Genomic DNA, 16,406 nt, shown 5'->3' on the forward strand with positions numbered 1-16,406 from the left:
GAGCAAATACAGGCTGTACTTTGGGATTCCGGGTTCTCCTCCAGAAAAAAAGTAATAATAAATATCATGGGAAAAAAGAAGATGGATAGCACTCAGCGATCCTTATCAAAATTCTGTATTTTATTCACACAATTAAAACATCATGGCCAGGAGAGTGGGTCTAGGAGTGTGCAAGCATGTGCTGACAACGGCCGTTTTGGGCTGAACAGCGCCTCCGCGGGCACTATATATATATATATATATATATATATATATATATATATATATATATATATATACACATACACTGCTCAAAAAAATAAAGGGAACACTTAAACAACAGAATATAACTCCAAATAAATCAAACTTCTGTGAAATCAAACTGTCCACAACTGTCAGGAAGCAACACTGATTAATTTCACATGCTGTTGTGCAAATGGAATAGACAACAGATGGAAATTATTGGCAATTATCAAGACACCCTCAATAAAGGAGTGGTTCTGCAGGTGGGGACCACAGACCCCATCTCAGTACCAATGCTTTCTGGCTGATGTTTTGGTCACTTTTGAATGTTGGTTGTGGTTTCACACTTGTGGTAGCATGAGACGGACTCTACAACCCACACAAGTGGCTCAGGTATTGCAGCTCATCCAAGATGGCACATCAATGCGAGCTGTGGCAAGAAGATTTGTTGTGTCTGTCAGCTTAGTGTCCAGAGGCTGGAGGCACTACCAGAAGACAGGCCAGTACACCAGGAGACATGGAGGGGGCCAGAGATGGGGGTTGTGCTCACAGCCCAACACCGTGCAGGACGCTTGGCATTTGCCACAGAACACCAGGATTGGAAAATTCACCACTAGCACCCTGTGCTCTTCACAGATGAATGCAGGTTCACACTGAGCACATGTGACAGACGTGACAGTCTGGCGATGCCGTGGAGAGCGATCTGCTGCCTGCAACATCCTTCAGTATGACCAGTTTGGCATTGGGTCAGTAATGGTGTCAGTTGGCATTTCTTTGGAGGTTGCACAGCCCTCCATGTACTCACCAGAGGTAGCCTGACTGGCATTAGGTACCGAGAGGAGATCCTCAGACCCCTTGGGAGACCATATGCTGGTGCAGTTGGTACTGGGTCCCTCCTAATGCAGGACAATGCCAGACCTCATGTGGCTGGAGTGTGTCAGCAGTTCCTGCAAGATGAAGGCATTGAAGCTATGGACTGGCCCGCCCGTTCCCCAGACCTGAATCCGATTGATCACATCTGGGAAATTATGTCTCGCTCCATCCACCAACATCACGTTGCACCACAGACTGTCCTGGAGTTGGCGGATGCTTTAGTCCAGATCTTCCTTTTATCATATCTGTTTTACTAGTCCAATTTGATACCCATACACATTACACCAATACTGTTGTCGCATTTGGATTTTTATACAAGGACTTACCTTCCTACAAATTCTTGTTACATACTTTTTGGCAAAGGTGGAATAATTGGGGTTAAACAGATTGACAAAACTTAATTCGTGTGTTGGACAAAATGTCTCATAAAAGAAACAGTGGCAATTTGATGGGATAACGTGAAAAAAAAACATGCTATGGCTAAGAATTTTTACAATCACCAGCAGCACCACCACTGGCATAAGCCATTCAAGCAGTAGTACTAATAAACACAAACCACAATTAGTTTTATTTACCCATGGCAAGCATATTAGTGCGTAGGAAGCAGAGGATGAAAATAAATATATGGCACAGCCATGTCTTGTCTCGGTCACAGCAGTATGAAGTTACCTCTGACAGCAACACCATCAGTTTGTGTCAGTGTTGTGCACAGTCCTCTTGATCAACAAGGCAGTGAATAGTTAATCCACAGCACTCTGGGGGCTAAAGGTACCGTCTCATTAAGCGACGCTGCAGCGATATAGACAACGAGCCGATCGCTGGAGCGTCGCTGTTTAGGTCGCTAGGAGACGTCAAACACCGGCAACAGCAGAACGATGCAGGAGTGATCCAGTGACGTACTTATCGTTCTCGCTGGTTGTTGCTCCATGAAAAAACATTGCAGGCATCGTTACTTTTGCTGTCAAACATGACGAATCACGCCGACCTGACGACCAAATAAAGTTCCGGACTTTCAGCGACAACTAGCAATGTCACAGCGGCATCCTGATCGCTACTGCGTGTCAAACACAACGAGATCGCTATCCAGGACGCTGCAACGTCACGGATCGTTGTCGTTCTCGTTGTAAAGTTGTTCAGTGTGAAGGTACCTTTAGGCAGATATTTCACAACAACATCTTCTAGTTGATTAATTAGATGATAAGAACATTTAGATGAGATGGGTCCGGAATAGATGAAAGACATTCAAAAGCTCTGCCAGCCATTGTGGCCGGGGCAGTTGAGGTAGTAGTCGCAAACTGAGTCAGGGAAAATCTAGAGTTGGTGCCACGGACTCAGAGCATTTCCCACACTCAGCCAACTGTTAGCCATCTTGGGGATGTCTGTATACAGACTTTGCGCTAGATACTTATTTTGTGCTAAATTGGATGAAAGTCATCTATCAGCAATGATAAATAATATAACCAGAAATTTGAAGGTCTTGATGTTAAGTACTCTAAAGAATTCAGACTTTTCAGAGTTACATATCTAACAGTATTTACAAGATATTGAAAAAAAAACTTCGCTGCGTCTTCTGCACATTTTAATATAGTGACATTTCCTGTTCTATAAAGATCACTTCTGAGAAGTCATCTCACTAACGCCTGTATATAGATAATTCGGGATCATCACAATGGGTGATAGCCACAGCTCACTTCCTCCTCCTCACTGTAAGATGACCACAGATCAGACCAGGCCAAGGAAACTCTCCCGTAGAGGTCAATTGATAACTTAACCTCAGTTTTCTATGGTTCATCTGACTGCTGCAAAGTCAAACTCTGAACTGCGGTTAACAGCAGCTCATGCAAACTGGATGGCCTTCCATAATCATGTACATAAAAATAGAAAAAAATTAAATCAAATTTTAATTAGTTAACAAAATATATGTGATACTGTACTGTTCTCTTTGCAGTGGGGGGTCTTTGTTTCCCATTGTTTCCTACCTTCCCCTTCTGACATACCCAATTAGGCACATAAGCAGTGTTGGATTGGGAATCCAAACATGAGAAAAGGTTTCTGAGATTCTACTATTAAAGGGTTAATTTAAAATCGTAATTTATCTCCTATCCATTTGCACCTCTGCTCCACTAACAGGGTTTTGAAGAGTCCAGTGGCCAAGATATATTGTTCCATTCTGGAGATCGGTAGATGTTCCAGTGGTCGGACCCCAAGTAATCACCAAATGGATAAGAGGAAATGTATGATTTTTGAAATAACCCTTGAACTTATGCAAAACTGATCTTGTCTTCTTAAGCAATACCAACATCATTGTGCACACAGATTTTATCATCCTTTGTTTGAGCAAAGTAGCAAGAAATATTGGACTTTAAATGAACGGCAAATCATGTTGTCTTGTGTTGAACCTCTAGGCCCATAACTTGGTGAAGCCTCCTTAAGGAGGTCCACTCCGACCCAGCCCAGAAGACACAGATGTATGGCTGTAACAGAACCAAGTACAAGACTGATGGACATGCACAGCAGAGAACGTACAAGGGTGGAGAGAGCCGGAAAGTGATTTCTGTATACCGAGCAGGTTGGTGACCAGGTAACTAAACTTCTTAGCATTAGCTAACCGTGTAACGTACGATCCACAATAACAGGATGAACCTCAGGAAAAAGAGAAATCATGGCCATAAAGGTTGTGAAGATACTTCATTTAAGGCGGTGGCAGATCTCTTCGATAATATCCAGGAGAAGAAGGTTCAAAGGCCAAAGGCGTGTATGAAGGTATCCGAGAAACATCTACATTCTTACAATTAAAAAAAATTAAATTGCAGGAGCAAACTAAAACGTCATCTTGAAAGGCAATATACACCTTTCTCATTTGTTTTTGTGGTACATTGTTTCACTTTTGATTTTTATGCATTTTTTAAATCTTTTTTTTTTCCGTAGCTTGCAAGTGTTTCTGTAAATGTCGCAACTCTCTGCCCCTTTGCTTCCCAAATCTGAGATTACTGACGGGTGCATTTGGGAGCATTCACATGAGCAGATCTATGGGCGAACCTATGTGCAAGCCCGGGTCTGTCAACTCTCCGCCACCAGGAAAGGTCCATACTCCTTCTCCAGTGCCCAAGTTGGAACTGTTGCGCTTGCGCTACTCTGGGATGATGGTGGAGACGAAGAGCGGCACTTACCAGGTGGAGGAGCATTGACAGCTCTGGGTCTATAGACCGGTCGATAGCCGGGGACAAGTGTCAATAAAAACGCATCATTCCTAATTATCAGCCCTTCTGAAAAGTTCCGTCAATCAGCTGATGAACGCACAAGATGATTGTTTGTTGCATGAGAAGTCTTTAACCCCTTTACCCCCAAGGGTGGTTTGCACGTTAATGACCGGGCCAATTTTTACAATTCTGACCACTGTCCCTTTATGAGGTTATAACTCTGGAACGCTTCAATGGATCCTGGTGATTCTGACATTGTTTTCTCGTGACATATTGTACTTCATGACAATGGTAAAAATTATTTGATAGTACCTGCGTTTATTTGTGAAAAAAACGGAAATTTGGCGAAAATTATGAAAATTTCGCAATTTTCCAACTTTGAATTTTTATGCAATTAAATCACAGAGATATGTCACACAAAATACTTAATAAGTAACATTTCCCACATGTCTACTTTACATCAGCACAATTTTGGAACCAAAATTTTTTTTTGTTAGGGAGTTATAAGGGTTAAAAGTTGACCAGCAATTTCTCATTTCTACAACACCATTTTATTTTAGGGACCACATCTCATTTGAAGTCATTTTGAGGGGTCTATATGATAGAAAATACCCAAGTGTGACACCATTCTAAAAACTACACCCCTCAAGGTGCTCAAAACCATATTCAAGAAGTTTATTAACCCTTCTGGTGCTTCACAGGAATTTTTTGAATGTTTAAATAAAAATGAACATTTAACTTTTTTTCACAAAAAATGTAATTCAGCTCCAATTTGTTTTATTTTACCAAGGGTAACAGGAGAAAATGGACCCCAAACATTGTTGTACAATTTGTCCTGAGTATGCCAATACCCCACATGTGGGGGTAAACCACTGTTTGGGCGCATGGCAGAGCTCGGAAGCGAAGGAGTGCCATTTGACTTTTCAATGCAAAATTGACTGGAATTGAGATGGGACGCCATGTTTCGTTTGGAGAGCCCCTGATGTGGCTAAACATTGAAACCCCCCACAAGTGACACCATTTTGGAAAGTAGACCCCCTAAGGAACTTATCTAGAGGTGTGGTGAGCACTTTGACCCAACAAGTGCTTCACAGAAGTTTATAATGTAGAACCGTAAAAATAAAAAATCATATTTTTTCACAAAAATTATCTTTTCGCCCCCAATTTTTTATTTTCCCAAGGGTAAGAGAAGAAATTGGACCCCAAAAGTTGTTGTACAATTTGTCCTGAGTACGCTGATAGCCCATATGTGGGGGTAAACCACTGTTTGGGCGGATGGGAGAGCTCGGAAGGGAAGGAGCGCCGTTTGACTTTTCAATGCAAAATTGACAGGAATTGAGATGGGACGTCATGTTGCGTTTGAAGAGCCACTGATGTGCCTAAACATTGAAACCCCCTACAAGTGACACCATTTTGGAAAGTAGACCCCCTAAGGAACTTATCTAGAGGTGTGGTGAGCACTTTGACCCACCAAGTGCTTCACAGAAGTTTATAATGTAGAACCGTAAAAATAAAAAATCATATTTTTTCACAAAAATTATCTTTTTGCCCCCAATTTTTTATTTTCCCAAGGGTAAGAGAAGAAATTGGACCCCAAAAGTTGTTGTACAATTTGTCCTGAGTACGCGGATACCCCATATGTGGGGGTAAACCACTGTTTGGGTGGATGGGAGAGCTCGGAAGGGAAGGAGCGCCGTTTGACTTTTCAAAGCAAAATTGACAGGAATTGAGATGGGACGCCATGTTGCGTTTGAAGAGCCACTGATGTGCCTAAACATTGAAACCCCCCACAAATGACACCATTTTGGAAAGTAGACCCCCTAAGGAACTTATCTAGAGGTGTGGTGAGCACTTTGACCCACCAAGTGCTTCACAGAAGTTTATAATGCAGAGCCGTAAAAATAAAACAACATTTTTTTCCCACAAAAATTATTTTTTTAGCCCCCAGTTTTGTATTTTCCTGAGGGTAACAGGAGAAATTGGACCCCAAAATTTGTTGCCCAATTTGTCCTGAGTGCGATGATACACCATATGTGGGGGGAACCACTGTTTGGGCACATGGGAGGGCTCAGAAGGGAAGGAGTGCCATTTGAATGCAGACTTAGATGGAATGGTCTGCAGGTGTCACATTGCGTTTGCAGAGCCCCTAATGTACCTAAACAGTAGAAACCCCCCACAAGTGACACCATTTTGGAAAGTAGACCCCCTTAGGAACTTATCTAGATGTGTGCTGAGCGCTTTGACCCACCAAGGGCTTCACAGAAGTTTATAATGGAGAGCCGTAAAAATAAAACAAAAATTTTTTCCCACAAAAATTATTTTTTAGCCCCCAGTTTTGTATTTTTCCGAGGGTAAAAGGAGAAATTCGACCCCACAATTTGTTGTCCAATTTGTCCTGAGTGCGCTGATACCCCATATGTGGGGGGGAACCACTGTTTGGGCGCATGGGAGGGCTCAGAAGGGAAGGAGGTCCATTTGGAATGAGGACTTAGATGGAATGGTCTGCAGGTGTCACATTGCATTTGCAGAGCCCCTAATGTACCTAAACAGTAGAAACCTCCCACAAGTGACACCATTTTGGAAACTAGACCCCCTAAGGAACTCATCTAGATGTGTTGTGATAGCTTTGAACCCCCAAGTGTTTCACTACAGTTTGTAACGCAGAGCCGTGAAAATTAAAAAAAAAAATCTTTCCCCCCAAAATTATTTTTTAGCCCCCAGTTTTGTATTTTCCCGAGGGTAAGAGGAGAAATTCGACCCCAAAAGTTGTTGTCCAATTTGTCCTGAGTACGCTGATACCCCGTATGTTGGGGGAAACCAACGTTTGAGCGCATGGCAGAGCTCGGAAGGGAAGGAGCGCCATTTGGAATGCAGACTTAGATGGAATGGTCTGCAGACGTCACATTGCGTTTGCAGAACCCCTAATGTACCTAAACAGTAGAAACCCCCCACAAGTGACCCCATATTGGAAACTAGACCCCCCAGGGAACTAATCTAGATGTGTTGTGAGAACTTTGAACCCCCAAGTGTTTCACTACAGTTTATAACGCAGAGCCGTGAAAATAAAAAATCTTTTTTTTTCCCACAAAAAATATGTTTTAGCCCCGAGTTTTGTATTTTCCCAAGGGTAGCAGGAGAAATTGGACCCCAAAAGTTGTTGTCCTATTTGTCCTGAGTACGCTGATACCCCATATGTTGGGGTAAACCCCTGTTTGGGCACACGGGAGAGCTCGGAAGGGAAGAAGCACTGTTTTACTTTTTCAACGCAGAATTGGCTGGAATTGAGATCGGACGCCATGTCGCGTTTGGAGAGCCCCTGATGTGCCTAAACAGTGGAAACCCCCCAATTATAACTGAAACCCTAATCCAAACACATCCCTAACCCTAATCCCAACAGTAACCCTAACCACACCTCTAACCCTGACACACCCCTAACCCTAATCCCAACCCTATTCCCAACCGTAAATGTAATCTAAACCCTAACTGTAACTTTAGCCCCAACCCAAACTGTAGCCCTAGCCCTAACCCTAGCCCTAACCCTAGCCGTAACCCTAGCCCTAGCCCTAACCCTAGCCCTAACCCTAGCCCTAACCCTAGCCCTAACCCTAGCCCTAACCCTAACCCTAGCCCTAACCCTAGCCCTAACCCTAACCCTAGCCCTAACCCTAGCCCTAACCCTAGCCCTAACCCTAGCCCTAGCCCTAACCCTAGCCCTAACCCTAGCCCTAACCCTAGCCCTAACCCTAGCCCTAACCCTAGCCCTAACTCTAACCCTAGCCCTAATGGAAAAATGGAAATAAATACATTTTTTTAATTTTTCCCTAACTAAGGGGGTGATGAAGGGGGGTTTGATTTACTTTTATAGCGGGTTTTTTAGCGGATTTTTATGATTGGCAGCCGTCACACACTGAAAGACGCTTTTTATTGCAAAAAATATTTTTTGCGTTACCACATTTTGAGAGCTATAATTTTTCTATATTCTGGTCCACAGAGTCATGTGAGGTCTTGGTTTTTGCGGGACGAGTTGATGTTTTTATTGGTAACATTTTCGGGCACGTGACATTTTTTGATCGCTTTTTATTCCGATTTTTGTGAGGCAGAATGACCAAAAACCAGCTATTCATGAATTTCTTTTGGGGGAGGCGTTTATACCGTTCCGCGTTTGGTAAAATTGATGAAGCAGTTTTATTCTTCGGGTCAGTACGATTACAGCGACACCTCATTTATATCATTTTTTTATGTTTTGGCGCTGTTATACGATAAAAACTATTTTATAGAAAAAATAATTATTTTTGCATCGCTTTATTCTCAGGACTATAACTTTTTTATTTTTTTGCTGATGATGCTGTATGGTGGCTCGTTTTTTGCGGGACAAGATGACGTTTTCAGCGGTACCATGGTTAGTTATATCTGTCTTTTTGATCGCGTGTTATTCCACTTTTTGTTCGGCGGTATGATTATCAAGCGTTGTTTTTTGCCTCGTTTTTTTTTTTTTTTTCTTACGGTGTTTACTGAAGGGGTTAACTAGTGGGCCAGTTTTATAGGTCGGGCCGTTACGGACGCGGCGATACTAAATATGTGTACTTTTATTGTTTTTTTTTTTTTATTTAGATAAAGAAATGTATTTATGGGAATAATATTTTTATTTTTTTTTTCATTATTTTGGAATATTTTTTTTTATTTTTTTTTACACATTTGAAATTTTTTTTTTTTACTTTTTTACTTTGTCCCAGGGGGGGACATCACAGATCAGTGATCTGACAGTTTGCACAGCACTCTGTCAGATCACTGATCTGATAGGAGTGCAGGCTGCTTCACAGTGCCTGCTCTGAGCAGGCTCTGTGAAGCCACCTCCCTCCCTGCAGGACCCGGATCCGCGGCCATCTTGGATCCGGGGCTGGAGGGAGCAGGGAGGGAGGTGAGACCCTCGCAGCAACGCGATCACATCGCGTTGCTGCGGGGGTCTCAGGGAAGCCCGCAGGGAGCCCCCTCCCTGCGCGGTGCTTCCCTGTACCGCCGGCACATCGCGATCATCTTTGATCGCGGTGTGCCGGGGGTTAATGTGCCGGGGGCGGTCCGTGACCGCTCCTGGCACATAGTGCCGGATGTCAGCTGCGATAAACAGCTGACACCCGGCCGCGATCGGCGGCGCTCCCCCCGTGAGCGCTGCCGATCGCATATGACGTACTATTGCGTCCTTGGGAAGTAAAGCCCACCCCACATGGACGCAATAGTACGTCTAATGGCAGAAAGGGGTTAAGCAGGCTTCTCAAAGGGGTTGTCACAATTCGGACAACCCCATCTCAGTCAGCATGTAAAATTGGTGTTGGCGATGTTCCCGCGGTGTCGGCACTCGTTCAGTAGCATGTTGGGGTGCTTGATAGGGTTTTATCCAGAACAGGAACAGAACAAGGGTACAAATCTGACCCAAAGCAAGTTCCAGATATAGCAAAAGCTTACCATGACTTACAACGCACCATCTTGACAACTTGTACCAGAGGATTATCTCGCTTATGGGGATTGAGATAACCTAGTTTTGCTTGAGCCCTTGGCTGATGTCACATTAGGTGTAGAATTACCCTTTTTTATGCCGTATTTTCAGATCTGCACTCCTGTAGCGTTGCATCTTAGGCCGGGATCACACATGCGAGAAACACGTCCGTGTCTCGCATATGAAATCTAAGCTCTGGCATCGGCACTCCAGAGCGGAGCGTGCGGCTCCATGTGTTGCTATGCGGCCGCACGCTCCGCTCCGAAATGCCGGCGCCAGAGCTTGGATTTCACATGCGAGACACGGACGTGTTTCTCGCGTGTGTGATCCCGGCCTTAATTGCAGAGTGAGTTCACACGTGGTATTTTATTATTTTGTTCCAATTTATGATAGATGTCATATTCGGTACCACGTTGGAGAATTGTTAACAAAAAATGTTACTGAATTTCCTTCTAATTAAGGGTAAGTTCACACAGGACGTTTTTGCTGCGTATTTTTTTTCTGCAGCAAAACCTGATCATCTTGGCAGGAAAGAAGCTGCGTCAAAAACGCAAGTTTAGGTGCATTTTTGGTGCGTTTTTTGTTGCGTATTTGGTGCGGTTTTTTTTTTCTCTTTGTCCAGGCTAATGTCCTTGGATTTTCAGCAGCAAAAACGCAGCAAAATAAGGATACCTGCGTTTTTGCTGCGTTTTTTTCAACACCCATTCAAGTCAATGGGTGAAAAAAACACAGCAAAAACGCTGAAGGAAGTAACATGCTCTATGTAAAAAAAAAACGCAGCAAAGCAGAAAATACTGATCAAACAAAAAACCAATGTGTGTGCATGAGATTTCTGAAATCTCATAGGCTTTGCTGGTACTGTAAAAAGCAGCTGAAAATTAGCATAAAAAAGGCAGCAAAAATACGCAGCAAAAACGTCCTGTGTAAACGTACCCTTAATTTGTTGTAACTTTGAAAAGACATTTGAAATAGACTCTAAGGCCACGTTCACACATTCAGTATTTGGTCAGTATTTTACATCAGTATTTGTAAGCCAAAACCAGGAGTGGGTGATAAATACAGAAGTGGTGACGTGTTTCTATTATACTTTTCCTCTAATTGTTCCACTCCTGGTTTTGGCTTGCAAATACTGATGTAAAATACTGACCAAATACTGAACGTGTGACCGTGGCCTTAAATACATAGTTGAAAAAAGACCTACGGTAGGTCCATCAAGTTCAACCTTTCTCCAACAATTTGTCACTAATTAACTATAGCCAGCAATGTTATGTGCACTGAGGAAATCATCAGCCCTTTTTTAAAAGCTGTTATAGTGTCGGCCATTACTACCTCCTGTGGTCGGCATTCCACAGTCTGACTGCTCTAACTGTAAAGAACCCTTTCCTATTTAGCTGTCGGAATCGCCTTTCTTCCAGCCGTAATGTGTGCCCCCTGGTCCTTAGTGTGGTCATTGGAATAAGCCCTGTGTTGTCGTTTGTACTGTCCACACATATATTTATTCATATAAATGAGATCTCCTCTGGGGTATCTTTTTCTAAGCTAAACAGGCCCAACTTTTCCAACTTCATTATATGAAAGGCCTTCACCTCGTGTAATAATCTGATTGCCGCCTTTGAACTGACTCTAACATCTGAATATCCTTTTTAAAATGTAGAGCCCAAAACTGGATCCCGTATTCTAGATGTGGCCTCACTAGTGATTTATAAAGAAGTAACAATACGTTGGGATCGCAGGATGTTATCTCTCTTTTTATACACCCTAAAATCTTGCTTGCTTTTGCGGCAGCTGCCTGACATTGAGTGCTGCTGCTCAGCTTACTTGTAACCAGAATACCCGAGTCTTTCTTCCGTTCTCTAATGATCTGCTACAACATGTCATTAATGTCACTGCTGTCCGATCGGCGGGCTTCTGACAGAGTTGCTCGCTCTTCTCACGTTGGCTCTATTCAACTTTTTTTCTAGGCAGCAACACATTCATTGACTATAATGGGACAGTCTTAAAATGCGCTCAATGCAAGTCGTTCATTTGGTTTGATTTACTTGTCTAATTTTAAGACTTTCTAGGTTGGCACCACCTATTAGTTTGCTTACATTGTGCCAAAAATGTGCCCAATTTGGTTCATTTTTGGTGCATCGTGTTGCACATCAAGGCACACACCTTTCTGAAAAAACTCACATACTTTCAGTGTGGCCATGCTCCCTAGTTGGACAAGTCGTAAAAAGAGTATAAACCCATCACAAATATGTTGCAAGTCATTAAAGAGAGTTTTTTTGGTGCCAATGATACCAGAATTGTGCCGCATTTAACCCTCTAGGGTGTTGAGAGGCGGTGTACAGAGTTTAATGGGCCGGTTTCATGTGCAGTGCGGGAGGGAGGGTGCTCACCTTACCCCTTTGGCCTGCAGGACCTGCAGGTGTTTGAGGACCTGCAGTGATGTCATGATCACGTGACCAGCACATGACATGATATACCTGGACCTATGGTTCAGTCTGTGTGTGGTGCTGTGTGGAGAAGTTGTACTTACTACAGAAATGAGGGCTACGAGTGTTTTTCCCTAACTGTCTGCAGGAGGACCCCGCACCAAGGAGGACTGAACTGTATGTTATATTTTTGTTTTGCTTTCTACCTTGCCCAGAGGGCTGTGTTTTGTTTATAAGCACCGTGGTTTATGCTGCACACAATAAACCCACTGGTGTTTCCAAGTGCTTGTTCTCCTGAGTCTACCCGAAGGCTTCTACCGAGAGTGGCAACCCCTCGCAAGAGGAACATAGAATCCTCCGATTTGCATCTTTCCTGGACTATTGAAGCCAGAGACCTTTTTGATATAAAAGACAGGTAATACTATTTTTAGGGTCGATGTATCAGGATTCGTGCATATGGCCATGTTTTCGGTCCGACAAAACATCGGATTGCACTTGGACCAATGTTATTCTGTGGGGGCTGTGCACAGGTCTGATTTGTTTCCTTCGGATCACATTCGGCCAGACAAGTCAATGAATCAGTGGAAATGATCAGACTGCATTCGGATGACATCCGAGTGCAGTCTGATTTCCACGCATTGATAGAATGAAGACGATGGAGGCATTTTTTTTTCTTAATGTTCTTCTCATCCAGGAGAATTGGATCACACTCAGATAAGAGTTCGATCAGAACGTGATTTGCATAATGGGCCCGATTGTCTCGGATAAGAGAATATACGCTGGTCTGCACCTAGTCTCAGGCCAAAAACAAGGCAAATGACGAATCCTTTCTTTTAACCGTGACTGAGTCACACCCAAAAATAACTCTCCTTATCTTCTTTTTCCAGTAAGACACTGCAAAGAGGCATTGATCACCAGCACCCGGGCAGCACCCATGGGAAGTGCTCTGTCACAGCAAAGGTGAAGCATAACGAAAAGTAATGGACAACCTTTAACCCCTTTGTTGCAAGGGGTCATTACCACAGATGCTGGGAATTTCCGCACCTTAATAAGATTTGGAAGAAATCCTCAGATAATACAATTGTAGGAAACTTGAATTATTTGTGCACAGAGAGTTTTTAACCCCTCTCTGACCTTCGATATACTATCCTATCGAGGTGACCTGGGCCTATCTGACCCTCGACGGGATAGTACTTCATACGTGATCAGCTGGTGGCATGAACTCATATGAACTCTGTAGCATGGGAAAATATTCAGAAACTTTCCCAGGCTGAAGAGTTGATTTAAGTTCATGTCGCCAAGGGGCGCAGCTTTGGTGACGGCACCGCTAGTCACCGAAGCTCCGCTCTCTACATTTCATTCATTCCACAGTCTTTTACAGCCGGGAGTGCTCGCATTAGCAGGCTCCTGGTTGTAAATGTGTTCAACCCCTTGAGATGGATTTACAGCGTGGGACTTGACTGTACGGCGGACAGGTATGGGATATTGTTGCTTTTTTGGGGGGGATTTTTTTACAGGAGAACGAGGGTCTTCGGTTGGATTGAGTTTACAGTAAAGGTAATCACACCTGTGTGTTTTTTTATTTCATTAAAATACTTTATTCTTAATGTGTGTGTGTTTTTTTTAACTCTTTCACAACTGTGGGATTAGTAATGGATAGGTGTCTTATTGACACCTCTCCATTCCTACGCCGGCTTAATGTCACCTTACTATAGACATTAATTCTAATGACCCTTCGCTGCTGCTCTGCTGTGAGCGGGAGCCTAGTGTCATACTGCTGTGGTCCGATTCTCTTGAACAGAGAGGATCGGAGCACAGCTGTGGAGAAAATAATTTCTCCCTCTCCTCCGCTGCCGGCGTATATCGCTCTGCACTCGGTTGATATCCGAGTGCTGTGTGCTATGTCACTCTCACCCATAGACTTATATGGGTGCGAGTGAGCCGAGACTCAGCCGTGTCTCGGTGACGATCACAGCATGCTGCGATTGTTCTCACATGCTGATTCGGCATGAGAAAATAATCGCAGATGTGAGCAACCCCATAGATTAACACTGGGTCGAGTGCTATACGGTGTTTTAAAGGCCGTATTGTACAGTAGTGTGACTCCGGACATGGAGCTCTGATATCCTGGTCTAACCTCCTTCACGATTAGAAAGTGCTGGGAGATTAGAGCACAGATGACTCCCACCTTTCAGACAAGGGCGCTCCACAGTAAAAGCCACTCCTGTGTTAGATGTAATGAAACCCAGCTCTGCTCTCTCTGTAGAGCAATTACAAGATGCTGTGGGTACAACAGACATAAGTGTGACCCATCTCCGGACAAGCATTGTGGGAGAGGGGTAGTACAGCAGAGATGACAGTGCTATGAAAGGAAGAGAGATGATAGAATGGTTTGTAATGTGATACAGCTAAACTCAGCTGCACTTTCTAATCATGCGGGAGGTTAGACCAGTATATCAGAGCTGTACTATTATATCTCACACACCGAGAAGCCTAACTTATCGTGAGTCATGTTCTCTTTCAACTGTGTTGCTGCCTGTTTATGATTGGTCAGCATCATACAGGGAGAAGAAGTGAACCCCCCCCCCCCTCCAGTGAGAACTATTTAATAACATGCCCATGGGCTTAACAAAAGTTAACTCATTAGGTACCAGATACTTGGATTGCTAATATCTCCGCCATAAAGACGTGAAATTAAAAAATAAATTAAAAAAATGTTTTATTTTGCTCTGCAGCTACTGTACATCCAGTTTAACATGAAAAATTATTTGGCAAAAGGTCCTCTTAAATCAAGGATTATCGTCTAGTTTTCTATAGCCCTTAATGTCAAACATGTCAGCTCCAAAAGAAACCCTCAAACAACTCTGTGTGCACATGCCCTATAAAAGTGAAAGGAAATCACTACGAGGCACGTTTGGCATTCAGGACTCTAGGAGAAGGCTTTGTGCACAAGGAATTTTTGAGGTACTTGAAGCAGGGCCGGCTCCAGGTTTTCATGGACCCCGAGCGAAAGGGTCTCAATGGGCCTCTTTAACACATACCATTATTCATGATGCACAGATATGGCAGAGAAATGTAGGTATAGTACATTGCCAAACATTTCACTTACTTCTTACATAACACGAGTGATATCTATTGTAAATTCTAGAATAGGTAATAAAACAGGCAGTATAGTCCTCCATACAGTATTATGGGCACCACATAGTGCTCCATACAGGAAAATGTGCCCCATATATTGATCCATACAGTATTATGGGCACCAAATAATGCTCCATACAGAATAATGTACCCCATATATTGCTCCATGCACCATTATGGGCACCACATAGCGCTCCATACAGAATAATGTGCTACATATATTGCTCCATACAGTATTATGGACACTAAATAGCGCTCCATACAGAATAATGTACTGTACCCCATATTTCTCCATACAGTATTATGGACACCACATAGTGCTCCATACAGAATAATGAGCAACATATAATGCTCCATACAGAATAGTTGGCGCCATATAATGCTCTGTACAGTATAATGAGCCCCATATATTGCTCCATCATGTAAAATGGGCCCCATATAATGCTCCATAAAGAATAATGAGCCCCATATATTGCTCCATACATAATGGGTCCCATATAATGTTCTATACAGTATATGATGGGCCCATATAATGCTCCAGTATATGATGGGCCCCATATAATGCTCCATACAGTATAGGTTGGGCCCCATAGAGTATAATCAGCCCCATATATTGCTCCATACAGTAAAATGAGTCCCATATAATGCTCCATACAGAATGGGCCCCATATAATGCTCCATATAGAATGGGCCCCATATAATGCTCCATGTATAGTGGGCCCCATATAATGCTCCAGTATATAATGGGCCCCATATAATGCTCCAAACATTAAAAAAAAAATGAAATCCTCACCTCTCCTCGCTGGCTGCTGCTCTGCTCTGGACTCCTCACCGTCGGCGTCTTCCGGATTTCTGCACTGTGACTGTTCAGGCAGAGGGCGCACAGTCATGATGTCATCACGCCCTCTGACCTGAATGTCACAGTCAGAAGACGCAGAAGACGCTTCAACGGTGGAGCAGGGAGAGGTAAGTATCACAAATGCCAGGGCCCTGAGCAAGCTGCGGGGGACCCACTCGTGTGCTTCGGTCCCCCATAGCGCGCCGATGGTGAGTGGGCCCCTC

General features: G+C 43.4%; 1 protein-coding gene across 6 annotated transcripts in view; it reads left to right on the top strand.

The window, feature by feature from the left end:
• Positions 1 to 16,406, top strand: part of LOC138648861 (inositol-trisphosphate 3-kinase B-like) — a 227,394-nt gene that overhangs the window by 80,724 nt on the left and 130,264 nt on the right. For 5 of the 6 annotated variants that reach the window (XM_069738819.1, XM_069738817.1, XM_069738821.1 and 2 more), the window contains one exon: positions 3,501 to 3,676. The gene's annotated coding sequence lies outside the window, so the exon portion shown is untranslated. Of the gene's footprint in view, positions 1 to 3,500; positions 3,859 to 16,406 lie in introns of all 6 variants that reach the window. The other variant, XM_069738820.1, reaches the window with a different exon arrangement.

Source organism: Ranitomeya imitator, chromosome 9 (genome assembly GCF_032444005.1).
Source record: "Ranitomeya imitator isolate aRanImi1 chromosome 9, aRanImi1.pri, whole genome shotgun sequence".
Lineage (NCBI taxonomy): Eukaryota > Metazoa > Chordata > Amphibia > Anura > Dendrobatidae > Ranitomeya > Ranitomeya imitator.